Consider the following 15,311-nt stretch of genomic DNA (forward strand, 5'->3'; position numbering starts at 1 on the left):
GGGTGCTCTCGTCCCTCCATTTGCTTTTTGACACCAACCTTGTAAGAAAATTCCAAACGGGAGCGACATTTTTGCCAATATGGCCGATAATTTTGACATTTGGCAGCGAAGAAGATTGCTTTCGGGGAAGTTTTTCCTATTCTTCCAGATTTTGGTGAATTCTGATTGTCCAGGAAGTGTTTTTGTTTTTGGCTCTTGAGAAAGCTTAATGTGTCTGCAATAACATCGTGATGAGAGAAATGTGTGTTAAAGTGTTATTCTGTGAAATATTTTGAGGAATCTGTTGGCAAGCAGGAGCTGGATGTCCTTTTCAGCACTTCCTGGACATCCCACAAGATACTGGTCAATAATTCTTCTTGTTTTAGTGATCATCATTGTAAAGGAGTCATTTGACACCCAAAAATAATTCACAAAATTGATATTATTGGCTTTTGGAAAATTGAAGTTTGTCTCCTTTTCGTTCTTTTGGGGACCAGAGTACCCATGAGTTTTCTAATTTCCCAGAGGCGGAGAAAATTCTTTCTCTACAAAAGTATCATATTTGACCACTACGACTTACAATAAAGTGAGTTTTACTGAAATTCGTTCGCTGGATAAGTTGTGGTTCGGAAAGAGTTAAAAAAAATTGGAAGTATAAAAAATAATTTAAATTAATTTTCAAGATGAGAATTTAAAAATTCGTAATTTTTAGCTTAAAAATTTACTATATACAGTAGACTCACTGAATCGGCTCTTTCTCAATCGGGCGACAAATTTTGTTGACAATTTTCACGTTTAATCATTAAGCTAATTCGATCAAATTCGTTGTAGTTCTTCCTATTTTATCGTGATTCTTTATAATTGAGCGCTTTTTGTGGAATTTACAAAGGCTTTGACGCTCAATTCTATTGCTAAACCGGATGACATTTTGCCCCATATTCCCGATTGAGAGAGAGTCTACTGTAGCAAATAGCTGGAGACTAGCAAAAAAATATCCTAGATTCCTTCAACCTTCTACTTTGCAATTACGTACAAACATAAGGAAAAAATAACTTTAGGTAGTCAGGAAAAATAATTTTCTTTATGGGACACCGGTGTTCCAATCGTTCTTAAAGTGTTAGAAACTATCTAAAAATATATGTTTCATAATACTCGCCGAAATAATACAAGAACTACGAGGAAATTTCTTTAAGTCGCGGTGCAATATCTGCAAATTTTTTACAAGGAAAAGTGAAAAAATATCTTCATTTTTTATTAGGCTTAATGGGCCCTTGCCTCATTTCTGGATATGCCATCATAAGCAAAACTAAACTATATTACAGTAGACGACTCTCACTCAATCGGCTATTTTTCAATCGGGCAACAAATTTTGTTGACAATTTTCACGTTTAATTATGAAGCTAATTCGCTCAACTTCGCTGTAGTTCTTCCTATTTTATCGTGATTCTTTATAATTGAGCACTTTTTGTGGAATTTGCAAAGGCTTTGACGCCCAAATCTATCGATAAATTGGATGACATTTTGCCCCATCCCGATTGAGAGAGAGTCTACTGTAGCAAATAGCTGGAGACTAGCAAAAAATATCCTAGATTCCTTCAACCTTCTACTTTGCAATTACGTACAAACATAAGGAAAAAATAACTTTAGGTAGTCAGGAAAAATAATTTTCTTTATGGGACACCGGTGTTCCAATCGTCCTTAAAGTGTTAGAAACTATCTAAAAATATATATTTCATAATACTCGCCGAAATAATACAAGAACTACGAGGAAATTTCTTTAAGTCGCGGTGCAATATCTGCAAAATTTTTACAAGGAAAAGTGAAAAAATATCTTCACTTTTTATTAGACTTGATGGGCCCCTGCCTCATTTCTGGATATGCCATCATAAGCAAAACTAAACTATTACAGTAGACTCTCACTCAATCGGCTATTTTTCAATCGGGCGACAAATTTTGTTGACAATTTTCATGTTTAATTATGAAGCTAATTAGCTCAAATTCGCTGTAGTTCTTCGTATTTTATCGTGATTCTTTATAATTGAGCACTTTTTGTGGAATTTGCAAAGGCTTTGACGCCCAAATCTATCGATAAATTGGATGACATTTTGCCCCATCCCGATTGAGAGAGAGTCTACTTGTATCGTGCTTTTGTAAAATATAGGATTGAAGGAATTAAATGAGAACTTTTAATAACCCAAGTAGACATTCTCATTAATTTTTTCTAGACAAGCTTTTTGTTTTTTTTTTGGGTAAAATTTATTTTATTTGCAGTGTTAGTAAATTTTAAATTAAAATTCCCCCTTTCTGTCGGATTTGTCCACGGATAGTCTTCGTGCGTACCATTGAGTTGCGTTACGTGGTGTGTCAGCTGCGCATGCGTTTTTTGTAGTGTCAAAATGTCTGGTGATTACTTTCGATTTTTGTGTTGCATTTAGCGAAGAATTGGAAGTGATTGGAGTGTGTGTGATTGGGGATCGCGACGTGAATTTGGGGCCCAAGTGCCTGAGAATGTGTGCGTGGAGACACGATGCGGCTGATGACGGTGGGATCCCCACCAGCGCCTGAAGAAGGTACGCACTGGGTGTCTGGAGGAGTTGGCTCTCTGGGAAAGTCTCTGCTGCCCAAGTTAGTTGAAGTGCAACATTCGTGGTGTCCGGAAGAGTCTTGAACCCATCTCTCCGTACCGAATACTTGACAAAACCGACTTTCTCAACTATTTTTTGGTTGTTTCCTGAAGGTACTCTCCGCCTCGTTCCTTTCTTTTTCTCTGTTGACCTTTCCGGAAAGGGATTGCACTTTTGCATTGACGGATGATTATCTCAGAGATACATCACATGTGCTTCCTCCTCGATACTCTGTGACGACCGACCAGTGTGACAATGTCTATTTAGCGGATAATTAGCTTGTGAAAGTTGCATCTTGTCGAAATCTCATTCCTGCGGGAAAGGTTATATAAGAACAAGTCGCGAGAGAAAAGTTGAACAATATTTTTGAACTTATCGTGTGACTCAGCCAAGTCATCGTGTGACCAAGAGACACGTTGAAAGTTTTTTTTTGTATCTAAAAGGAAAGCCTCAACGTTGTGTTACAATTTAGCGCCAAAGTGCTGCAGAATTGCATTGAGGACAAATTCCAATTCAACCAGTTCCAGATAACAAACTTCCCAATCAGGTGAGTTAAACTTCCAATTACTCAAATCTCGAGTATTCCGGGAAGGGATTTATGATCAACAGAAGGTCCACTGGTACCTCCTGGACGCGTCCAAAGTGAATCAGGGATGATGAAATACACAGAAATTGCATTAAAATATCGTCAACATTAACCATCATCAGTGAAATCCACAAAGTCGTTCAGGGATAGATAACAATAGAAGTCAAATAACACACCTTTGTGTCTCTCTTGGGTTTTGTCTCTTAATTTATTGCGATGTGTATTGGCGTCTTGTGTTAAAATTTCGTAATTTAATAAGTTTTTTTTTCCTTCTTTTCCTTCTCTCAATATATTTCGCTGCTCATGAAACTTTCACCGTCTCTTTGAATATTATGCCTTTTAAAAAGAGTTACGTGTTGAGCAAGTAAAATACAAAACTATTTTTCAATGCTTCAAAATACAACATTGATTTCGATGAGACATCATGTTGGGGAAGAGGTGGACAAGGAGGAAATTTTCTACGTTTCTTTCTCCTCCAATAACGTCCGATTGGATTGCGCCAGATGGAAGGAATTTTAATTTTCTCCTAAATATCCACCTAATAGCTTTTTATTTTTCTTTTTTTTCTGGAGAAACCAACTGAGAAAAATATCACAGATTTTCCTTGATTATGATCTCCAAAAAAGATTTTATATTACACTCTGTTTTTCTCAGACTTTGAACATTTCTTGCACAACGAGAAATTTGTCGTTGGAGAGAAAAAACCATGTTTGTTTGAGATGAGACAGTTGTGTGGAAAAAATGATACTACATCATATTTTTCTTGTGGCAAAAAAAAAAACAAATTATTAGAAAAAAAGGATGGTACAGCGTCCCAAGTTTTGCGAAATTCTCGAACTCGTGACTTAGATGCTATACCGCAAAAGTACTTCCGCATCATTTACCGTTTACCGGTTCTCAACCGATTTAAACCGATTCATAAATCACTCAAAAATCCTCCAAAATAGTCTTAAGAGTAAGAGGATTGATTTTCTGACGAGAATTACTTATCGGTTCATAACCGCTTCTTTACCGGTTCATAATCGATTAGAACCGTTTCAGTTTTATCGGAAATTCCAAGACCTTTCCAACGAGCCCAAATATGATACCATTCTGATGAGAAATACGCTTTTTAGAGCCTTTTTAACATTAGACCTTGAAAAATAAAACATTATTAGGAATGATTCAAAAATCTCCTCCTGGATAATCTCTAAAACATATCCAAAAAAGAACAGAAATCTCACGACGCATTTTCGATGAATCTATGTAAAAGAATATGGTTTTGGAGGGTAATGGAAGGGTTGGGGGGGGGGAATTAGGGGCATGTTGTTTCTTACACTTCGGTCTCTGCGTTTAAGTAGCACTCTATGGAAAATGATCCAATTACCCCACCTTACTATACAGAAGTTTATAGGCATTATAGGGATGCTTGCCCATTGAAGAAATGTTTGAGATAGTCTAAGTAGTTTAGAAATAAAAATTAGTGTTTGAAAAACCCGGTGTTTGGTGACGCGAGAGTTTCCTTTATTGTCCTTTTTGTGCAGTTCTAGCATAAGTTATAGGTCAGTGGAAAATTAACAACAATCCGTGAAATTTTAAGTTTTAGTAAATAAAAACGTTTAATAAGGGTTGGATCTAATTTAGATTAGGAAAATTTCATGAAGTCGAGATTTACATGCCTTTCTCAAAAGTTTTGCATATGTCTATCTCTATTCGCACTTAAAATTAGGTTGAACTAAATCAACTTAAAATTAGGTTGAACTAAAATCAAAAGAAGAAAAAAATGAAAAGTACGAAAGAATGGGATAGACATACGCAAGCATTAAAGTAAGAAAAGGATGCGAATTTTGATTTTATGACATACAGTCGAAAAAGAATCGATTGAGCGAGAATCTACTGTATTTCTAATCTAAAAGGCGTGCCAGACATGAAATGATTACATGTTAAATAGAAAACTCAATATTGTCTTTTTTATCATGAACATTTCACTGATTAAAAAAAAGTTAAATTTAGTCAGGAAAATATTGAATTTACATCAAGAAAATTTCATGAAATCGAAATTCACATCTTTTTCCTTCTCAAATTGTTTGCATAAGTCGATCCCACTCTTTCGCACTTTTCGTCTTATTTTGAACATCACACTAAATTCAATTTAGTTGAATCGAATTTTGAGTTGAAAAGAATGACAAAAAGATATGAATTTTGATGTTATGAAATATTCCTGATCTAAAAGGCGTGCCGGATGCATTAAGATATAATTTAGATCAGAAAAATTTATCTCAAATCAAAATTCACATCTCTTACGTACTCAAACATTTTGGATGTTATTTCGGTTTTTCGCTCTCAAAATTGAATTGAACTAAATTGGATTTGTTGTGATGTTCAAAAAAATAAACAGGGTACGAAAGTGTAAAATAGACATACGTTAACACTTCAGAATGAAAAGGATGTGAATTTCGATTTGAGGAGGTTTTTCTGATCTAAAAAAAACTGTTGGAGGGGTTGCAGTCTTCAACGTCTAAAATGATTGCACGTAGAATAGAAAACTCAATATTTTTCCTTTTACGATAAAAATGTCACTAATTGTAATGGTTCCAGAACATCATTTAGTTCATGAAAATTTCGTCAAATCGAAATCCACATCTCTTTCTTCCTTAAACGTTTTCATATAATCTGTGTCACTCTTTCGCACTCGAAATCATAAATTTTAAATTAGAGGTAAATTGGATTTGTTGTATCACGTTCTAAAGCAGAAGAAGGGTGTGATAAACATATGCAAAACGTTTCAGAAAGAAAGAAATATTAATTCATATTTTATAAAATTTAACTGGTGTAAATGATGTGCCGGATACGTAAAACTTTAAATAGGTGTGATTAGAAGGAATCATACCTAATTGGGTACTGATCAAATTTGATTTTCAGTTGATAAAATTTAATATTTTACTGTTTATTTGAACATTGCCCTTTTTATTAGCCAGGAATAAGCTAAGGAGTGTCAAGATTCTTCAGATAAGAATATTCCTCTTAAATGAGACTAATCGATGGTATCAATTGAACTAAATAACTTAATCTTTTTATAATATTATTCTTCCAAAATTTATCTGAACCTTGAGACATATTTGTTACTGACTGTTATTAGAATTATTTTATACCCCTTTTCTCCCCTACGATTTTATTACAACATTTTAAATTTAAGTGATTTATTGTAAAGTTCGAAAGTGCGAAATCGTAGGGAAATGTGGCGCAAAATATTACTAGCAGAAAATTTTAAAATTCGATTTTGTCCAAAATTAAAAAGACTGACGCGAGAATGACTTCACGAGAATGAGCTCTGCGTAATTATTGGCCCTCCGGGGATCTCAGTGGCGCAATAGACAAGAACGTTTGTTCTTGGGTGGATAGATCCTCGGCTTGACTCACAGTTGTGAGTTCGAGTCCCGACCGGTGCAAGGATCCGATAAAAACGTGATAAAAACGTAATAAAATGCACCGCCTCTTCCAAAATTTCCCTTTGTCTCCAGCAAGCGCGGGTACAATTGTGGGAGTAGCTATGACATTTTTAAGAATTCGGGATTTTGACTGGGACCCCTAACAATATATCCCAGTACGATTAATTAATTAATTGGTCTCTTTAGAATTTTTCTGTGCATATATGTTTAATATCGAGATAAATTAGTCCATAAATCAACTGAGAACTATCTCGTAATTGAAAATTGATCAATAAGGGGATAATTTTAATATTTTTGAATCTTTGCCATTGAATAATTTAAGATGGAAATTTTTCCGGTGAATAGTGCCTGAGGATGAAATGTTTAGCTATGGACTACCTACAAAATGTATCCAAAAATTAACGAAATCACCTAATCCAATTTTGATATTAGTAAAAAAAACCCTACTTTTGTAGGAAATAAAAGGATTGTGGGGCGACTTATGTTAGTTAGATCGCTAGAGAATGTTTACTTGGGAGGGGGGGGGGTCACCCAAAACCGGAAGTCGATATCTCTTGTCGCTTGGAGTCCAGGATGGTAAGAAGTTGGAAAAACGTGAATTGTATGTATATCCTGGCTCTCTTTGAGTTCGTGAAGTAAAATGATTAGAAGTATAATAAAACAAATTTTTCGATTTTTTATAGAGGGTTGAGATAAAACCCATAAAATGACTATGATTGCAGAGATGTATATTTTGATAAAGCATTGCTGAGCCAGAACGTCTAACCTAGCTATTAGAGAAATTTTAACAAATATTGAGCCTAATTTTATTACGATCTTTTATTATGATAATATAGCTTACTTAGAGAAATTTTAGGTTATGTTAAATCGAAAACTGTTTCTTCTTTATTCTTCGCCAACGTTTCGGAGCTTGGCGGTTCCTTTTTCAGGCAAAGAAATACAACGGTGAGAACATTGTCAGGAAATGATTTCCCAATCTGACACCATCGTGATGTTCACTTTGTCCGTTTGGAAAGAATAGTAGTGACCCATTTCCCTGACGTCTTTTTCCCATCGTTCTATTTTCTTATCTGAAGAAGGAGACATCAAGCTCCTATACTTTAATAAAGAATAATAGGGGAGAAGTTAACAGATCGAAATTCGGCAGCATTAGGGAAAGCGTTCTACCTTTGGGCGACTGAAGTTTCGAACAATTCTATCTTTTCAATACGTTGTTAATGAATTTGACCCATTATAATATTATTTTAATAGCTAGTCCGATGCTTCAAATTTCCTGAAAACAGCCATGGATCAAATTCATAAGTAAAATAGGGAAAAAATAGAGTTTTTCGAAACTTGGACCGTCCGAGGTAGCGAGCTTTCCCCTACAGATCCCGGACATTTAAAATCCATCCGAAGTGGTAGTTAAATTCTGAAAGAAAAAAATACTCGATTTTTGAAAATTTCCAATCACATTTGTCATGAAATATTACTGATTATGAAATATTAAGAATTCGGGATTTGGTCCTTCGGTATTTAAACAAGAGAATTATGGCTATTATATTGGAGTAAATTAACTAAAATAAAATTGCGTTATTTTTTGGAAGATTCTTTTCGGCTAACATCAAAGTAATAACTTCTTGATATAAACAAGCTTTGAATGCTCATTATTTTGAAATGGTAAACAGAATAGTTTTCAATATAAATTTTCTATTAGGTAAACTTTAAAATATTCAAAATTCAGAAACTACGCCTTTATTTACAATACCAAACAGACCATTCACAATTTGGTGATAAATTTTTAAATGTACCTTCAAAATTGATTTATATTTTGTGATAAAGGTCTTTATGTGTTCTTTAAGTTCAATGATGGTTGAGAAGTCCCTTGATAAAACCTTTTAAAAGTGATAATTTAGAGGTGAGCTTGTAAAGTAATGAAGCGATACGTGATGTATCTCATAATTCGGAAAATCTGTAATTTAATTAAGAGTTCTGAAAAGAATTTAAATTCATTCAAGCATTATTTATCTACAATTCGTCTCATATTTATTTTATTAGGTTTATCAGTAAAATTATTTTGATCTTTTAATATATTTGATTATAAACCTTTTGTTTAATATTTGATTTTTCTAAAGAAAATACAGTGCTCCTCTCTGAATTTAACAAAAATTATGTTAAATGGAACAAGGACACTCCTGCAGGAAATTGTTTCAAGATAAAAAAGAAAAAAAAACACAAAGCGTAAGAGAAGGTTGGAAAGGGTTTAGAAGTAAATTGCTAGAACTTTTGAAGGCAATTTTAATTATACTATTGTCTCTGTAAAATGAGATAATTATTTCGTTCAATGCTCTGCTAAATGATTTAAAGTTTTGTCTATACAAGAAACATTGTCAAGTTTAAGACAATTTCTTCTGCGTGAACTGCTGCTTCTTAATTTTCATGGGGATTTTTGCATGCTTTAGGAATGAACTTGAACTTTTTTTTTCAAACTAAAACTGTTTGAGGAAAAACAGAAAAAGTCCAAAGCTGTATAAAGAGATGAGGTGTAAAAAAAAAATGACTGGCCATATAAGCAGGAAAATAATTGCCAATGAAAGTGAATTTTTTGCCATGTGAAGTAAAAATTTGTGTATATCCGATGAACGTTGAGATAAATTGCCAAAAAGCTTCATTGACCCGGCTGGTATGTACGGAAAGGTATGAGGGAAAGCTATTACAGGGGGGTATGGGGGAAAAGGCATGAATTGTAAATGAGCTGGAAGAAAGTGAAAATTGCAGATGGTTCGATGTTTGGAGCATACCAAAAAAAAATCAAGCCCATATAAGAAAAATTTATTAATACAATTTTGTCTAGTTATTACACAAAAAGTTATACGCATCAGTATTATGTTGCTGTTTTATTTTTTATTTCTTGCAAAATTGACTATGAGGAAAAGGTTGGATGAAAATGAAAGTGATTTGCTCTCAAAACACAATGTTTTTTTCTTCTTTCTCTCTCTATTAGAGGTAAAATAATCGAATGTGATCTTGAATTTTCTCCAGCGGAAAAGAAAAGAGTTTCACGATCGTGATCATGGTTAAAGAGAAAAGAAATTGAGGAAAAAGAGTGTGTAAAATTTTGATTAGGGTAATTTATAGGATGTGAGAGAAATTGTATTGAAATTAGAGTTTTGAAATATTTTTGTCTCACGTGTTTGTAGATACAAGGTTAATATCTCAAATATACTTACATTTCAAACTTGAAAGAAATTATTTTTATATTTCTCGTTCCGTATTAATTTTCACTGAGGGCCCTTTTAGTTTAACTTGGAAGCTTGTTTCATGGTGTATTATATACACAAAATTAGGTCAATCTTAAGTTTTGTTGTTGTTATGTGGGCTTAAGAAAAAAAAAGAAATACAGTTTAAAGTGGTGGAAGATAGTGATAAATGTTACGTCCACCATCATTTAATCGATTGCCAAAAAGTTGCATTGCAAACTTCAACGCGGAATGGTAGACAGACAACTTTTGATTGCTCGAATTCAAAGAGAGAGAGCAAACCCTATACGTAGCTGATACTAAAGATAAATTTTTTTTGCTTAACTTTGTTAAATATAATATTAGCGAAATTTTCACTAAGTACTTAATTAAGAACTTTCGACTAAACACTTTTTAAGTAGTTACTCATAAAGAAAAAGTGAAGAACACTTGCTAAATTGGCAAGATGAACACGTTGCTATATTCGCTATACCAGCTTTCGAGCACACATTTTTTTTACACCAAATAAATATTTCGTAAAATTGCTCGTAAATGTTTGTGAATTCTTATTGGGGACTTACGAAATACTCGTAAATCGTATAACCCAAAAACAAGTTCGTAAAAGTCTGTACTTTTTCACAAACATTCTTCGTAGATGTTTGTAAACACACATAAAAAGTTCGTGAAATTCTGTCATTTGTTCGTAAATTTTTGCCAGACAAACAAAAATACGAAGGAATACATAAATTCTAAGTAGTTCAAGGGCAACTAATTGTTTACTAAATGTATGAAAATGAAACAATCTGAGTATAATGCTCAACGCACAATAACTTTTGTTTTGTAAACTTGTTTTTGGAACTGCTTATTACTGTGTTATCACACTTGCACATTAAAATTTTAATATGATTCACATTAATTGTCGCTGGTGAGAGTCCAAATGTGTAATTTGTGTGTTTGAATCATTTTATATTCAAAATTTGATCTATTTGTTGATAAAAAGGTAGACTTGGCCCGTAAAATTTGATATAAATTGACTTATATCATTAATGCGAAAAATTAATGTGATTTTCTCTTTAATTTTTTAATGTGAAAAATATTTATGCTTTAGGTAAATTTAAACTTATTTTTGCAGGCCAAGTCCACTTCTTTATCAATAAATAAAAAAAAACCCAAATACTAAGTGACTCAAAGACACAAATAACATATTTGGACGCTCACAAGCGACAATTATAATGTGAATCTCATTAAAATTTTAATGTGCAAGTGTGATAACGCCATTAGAGTAAGTGAGACGATTAGATTTAGATGTCTTTCACTCTCACAGAAAAATCAAAAACATGTTTACAAAACGAAAGTTATTCTGCGCTGGGCATAACACATTACCTTTGTGGTACCCGGGTGCTTTAACCCTTTAGGGACGAATGGGACACCGGTGTCTCAAAAGTGAAAACTAATTTTTCGGACTATTTAGAGAACAAAATAACTTTCTATAGTCGAAAAAATTGTTTTTGTTTTTGGGACACCGGTGTCCCACTCGTCCTTAAAGGGTTAAAGGCCAAGCCAAACGGTTTGTAAGGTCTACTTTGGTTTTCATTCTATCAAGGAATATCTTTTCAAGAAATTATTATTTTTTTATCTTTAGAATGAGTAATAAATTATTTTTTAAGAATGTTTATGTGTATATATTGTTTATCCTAAAAATTTTGATTATTCCTTCTTACATTTTTTCAAGGTCAAATACCTCTAGCGGTGTATTCCTTATCCGATATGAATCAGGTTGTACTAATCGGTAAAGCTCATTAATCAATATAAGGAACTTGCAATATTGAATTTTTATCGGTAAACAAATGCTTTTACTTTTGTAACCATTTCAGGAAAGTCTTGAGATATTTTCTGAACTGGTTTTAATTTCTCATAAAACAGTACAGACAAAAAAATAATGGCGGAGGCGAGATTTGTATTTGCGAGCACTCTGCGAATTTTTTTTCTTAATTTTTTTATTTATTCCACATTTTTTTTCATATCCCACTCTTTGGTTATGCAAAAATTTTTATCGAGTCACAACACAGTGCCAAAAGAAATGACCAGAAAGAGAAAGAATGGATAAAAAATTCATGAAGAGCCGTTTCATAATATTCAATGTAAATATAGTGTTAAAATTGGCGAGAATATATAACATATAACAGACATATATAACACAAATTTTTTTTTAAAGAAAAAGGTGTGGGAAAGAGAAATAAAATACCGTTGGAGCATGATTTTGAATTGAGGGAGGAAAAGACACAAACGAAGGAAAGAAAAAGAAAATGAAAACATCAATAAAAGAAATAATTTTTGTTTGGTAACAGAATAATCAGACCTCTCAATAATTATTATTGATTATAATGCCTTTTATGCAATGGTTAGTAAGATTAATATATAACATATCATTTACACATTTTACCTCGCTATAAATGTGTATATACATGTGGTTTTAATTACAATTCATTCATTCAAGCACAATTGTTTTGACTTTTTATTTCTCAGTTTAGATTAGCATCTGATTGTTGATTTCTTTTTATTAATAGAGATGTTTTGGACAATGTTTTTTTAGTTTTTAAATATTGTCTTTATTAACGTAAACTTTATTATTTCTATTTAGAAAGAGTTTTAAATTTGAAGTTTAATTATATTTTGTTTCGATATTGGATTGTGATATGCAGTAATTCTGGATGTCCACATTTATGGCAACTTTTCCTATCCGAGTATTTTAAAAAAGTTTATAATTTATTTACTTTCAAGATAAACCTAATAATGAACCTAGAAGAAAGAAGAAGTGCGAACTTAAATGTATTCAGAAAGGACTGAAATATTGAAATTTATCCGAAATATGTACAATGCACTGCTACAAGTCACTCAAAGTAAAGTAACAGCTTTTGCTTTTTATATTTCGCAATCAATAAATTCAGAATAATAACTGTTTGATAAAAAATTAAAATATTTAATTGATATTTTATCAAGCTTTAAGGGGGTGAGACTTGTATAGTATCCTTGTCCAACCTTCTGTGCAGGTCGACATTCCAAATTTTACCCCAATTTTGCGTTGTTTTTGATATATTTTTGACGTGTATCAATCCATTTAATTCATCCAAAGTATAATAGATCTGATGATAAAGTTATGGCTGTATTAATTATGAAATATTAGGAATATTTAGAACTTAGTGAGTTCAATATTTTGTCACCAGTCAGTGTCCCTAAAGGCCTCGACACATTGGGAGCAATTTTCGTCAAAAATTGCATTTTTGACAGAAATTTGACGTTTCCACCTACAACATTGCAGAGAATGCGTAGGGGCCATAACCCATGCATCTATTTGATGTAATTGTCATATGAGGCATTACCTATGCTTCATGACAATATCTTTATAAAAATTGATTCAAAGCAGATTTTTGATGAGTTATGCTAAGCAAAATTGTATAAATGTCTTATACGATACAAATAATTTATTTATTTTTTTTTACAAATCTAGCTATTTCAGTTCAGTTTCAGAATTAAAAAAAATATGCAGAAGATTTCAATGATGATTTTTGTCTTTAAATTTTGAACTAAAATACGTGTCTTAATCAGACATTCACTCTGTTTTACAAAATTCGCTTGGTGTTAGCAGATTATCCATCTGAATTAAACCTGACACACTTTAGCTCCAAAAAGAGTAAGATAAAATCGCGAAGAATGGCAAAATGCGACCGAATGAAAGTGAAAACTTGGCGTAAACGTCTTTTTTTCTTTTTTTTTGCTGGCTCACGTGAGTTTCACGGAGAAAAATCATCAATGAAGATGTAATATGAAGGTTAATAACATTTGATGATCTCACTGTAAAGAAAATACCATTAATTTATTGATCACAGAGAGACTTGTTTTTATTTTATTGTGGTTACAAAAAATAGAAAAAGATCTCACCACAAAATGATATTATAGTGGGATTTTAGTATTACTAAAAATTTATAACATCTTGGTATTTTTTTTCTCTTTCTCAACACATAAGCCTCTTTCCCTCGTGGTGTGATTGTAAAGAAATATCACGAAATATTGCAATATTTTTGTCATTTCTTAATATGATGACAATGTTGCAGAGAGTCTGCGAGGATTGAATAATGTCTCTCTTTCTCTAGTTTTTTTTTATTTTCATGGGAGAGTCACATTATACACAAAATAAACATGTGAGACTTTTTCGGGGTATATATCCTTTTGCAATCGAACCCTCAAGGTTAATTAGCATGGAGTGAGAGTGAGCACAACCATCTCACACATTGTGCCGAAATCTTGCGTTTTTTGCGTCACTCAATTAAAAGACAACCAATTTTTTTTGACTTTTACCTCGACGCTTTTAGTATTCTTCTGCGAAATAATCCATGGTGATTTCTGTTCAATGACTAGTTTTTGGGTTAACTGTGTAAAAATTGAATGATTTTATTTATGGATAAATTTATGAAGTCAAACACGTATGTTTCTGACTCTGTTCTCAATATTACCTGACATTTTTTACTGTAAATTTTTCAATAAATTTTGTGCAATAGTTTGATGGAAATGCTAGAAAAAAGTGGTAATGAAATATAAAATACTTCACTGTAAACTCAAATTCATTAATTTGTTGATAATGTCTTAAATTTTGCATTATTTAACTGGATGAAGGACTACGAGTTATAATACGAAAAGTCTTATCTAATTCGTAATTTTTTTTTTAATGTTTATTATCTAATAATGCATTCATAATTGCTGATATATCATCAGTTTGTTATAAGAAAGTATATATTGTTAAGGGACGGTTTGCTCACTCAACTTCATTTTCTTAAGTTTCTCCAGTTTCCCGCTACATTTTAACTACATTGTAAAAAATTACTACGATTATCGTGTGTTATGAAATTAACACGATTATCTTATTAATGATATTCTACGAACATCGTAAAAAAAGTTTATTTAACAATTAAAACTTGAAAATTCTACGATTGTCAGTTGACAGAGTGAAAACGAAATTTCCTAATTGAATTTCAAAAAATAACGATTATCGTTGTAACTTTCAACCAAAAAGTTGAAATTTTAAATAAAAATAGGGTGAAAGGAACGTCTATTGACACTTTAATAACTCGTGTCAGCCTTTATTGACACCCTACTCTGTACCATTTGGGTTACGAAATTTGAACATCTCTGTTTATAGTAAAAGGTATATTACAGAAAAAACGTTATATTACTTATATTTTACTAGATACATTAATTAATTTTCAACATTTTGACAAAAGTGTCAATTGGGGTTCCTTGTCGAACAGACGTTCCTCCGACCCTAATTGCAAAATTCAACTTTTTGCTGAAAAATAAGCTAGGATAGTCGTTGTAATTATTACTACGATTATCGTGTTACACCTATTTCTTAACATCATCGTAGTAGCTTATTTTATCATTATTTAAAAAGAAATTCTAACTACATAATTATTCAAAGTAA

The 15,311-nt window shown here is 32.3% G+C and overlaps 1 protein-coding gene across 1 annotated transcript in view; it reads left to right on the forward strand.

Moving 5' to 3' along the window:
• The first annotated feature begins 2,184 nt into the window (after positions 1 to 2,184).
• LOC129798855 (3-hydroxy-3-methylglutaryl-coenzyme A reductase) overlaps positions 2,185 to 15,311 on the forward strand; it is an 85,389-nt gene continuing 72,262 nt past the window's right edge. The window contains exon 1 of the mRNA XM_055842275.1: positions 2,185 to 3,150. The gene's annotated coding sequence lies outside the window, so the exon portion shown is untranslated. The remainder of the gene's footprint in view (positions 3,151 to 15,311) is intronic.

Source organism: Phlebotomus papatasi, chromosome 1 (genome assembly GCF_024763615.1).
Source record: "Phlebotomus papatasi isolate M1 chromosome 1, Ppap_2.1, whole genome shotgun sequence".
NCBI classification, from domain to species: Eukaryota; Metazoa; Arthropoda; class Insecta; order Diptera; family Psychodidae; genus Phlebotomus; species Phlebotomus papatasi.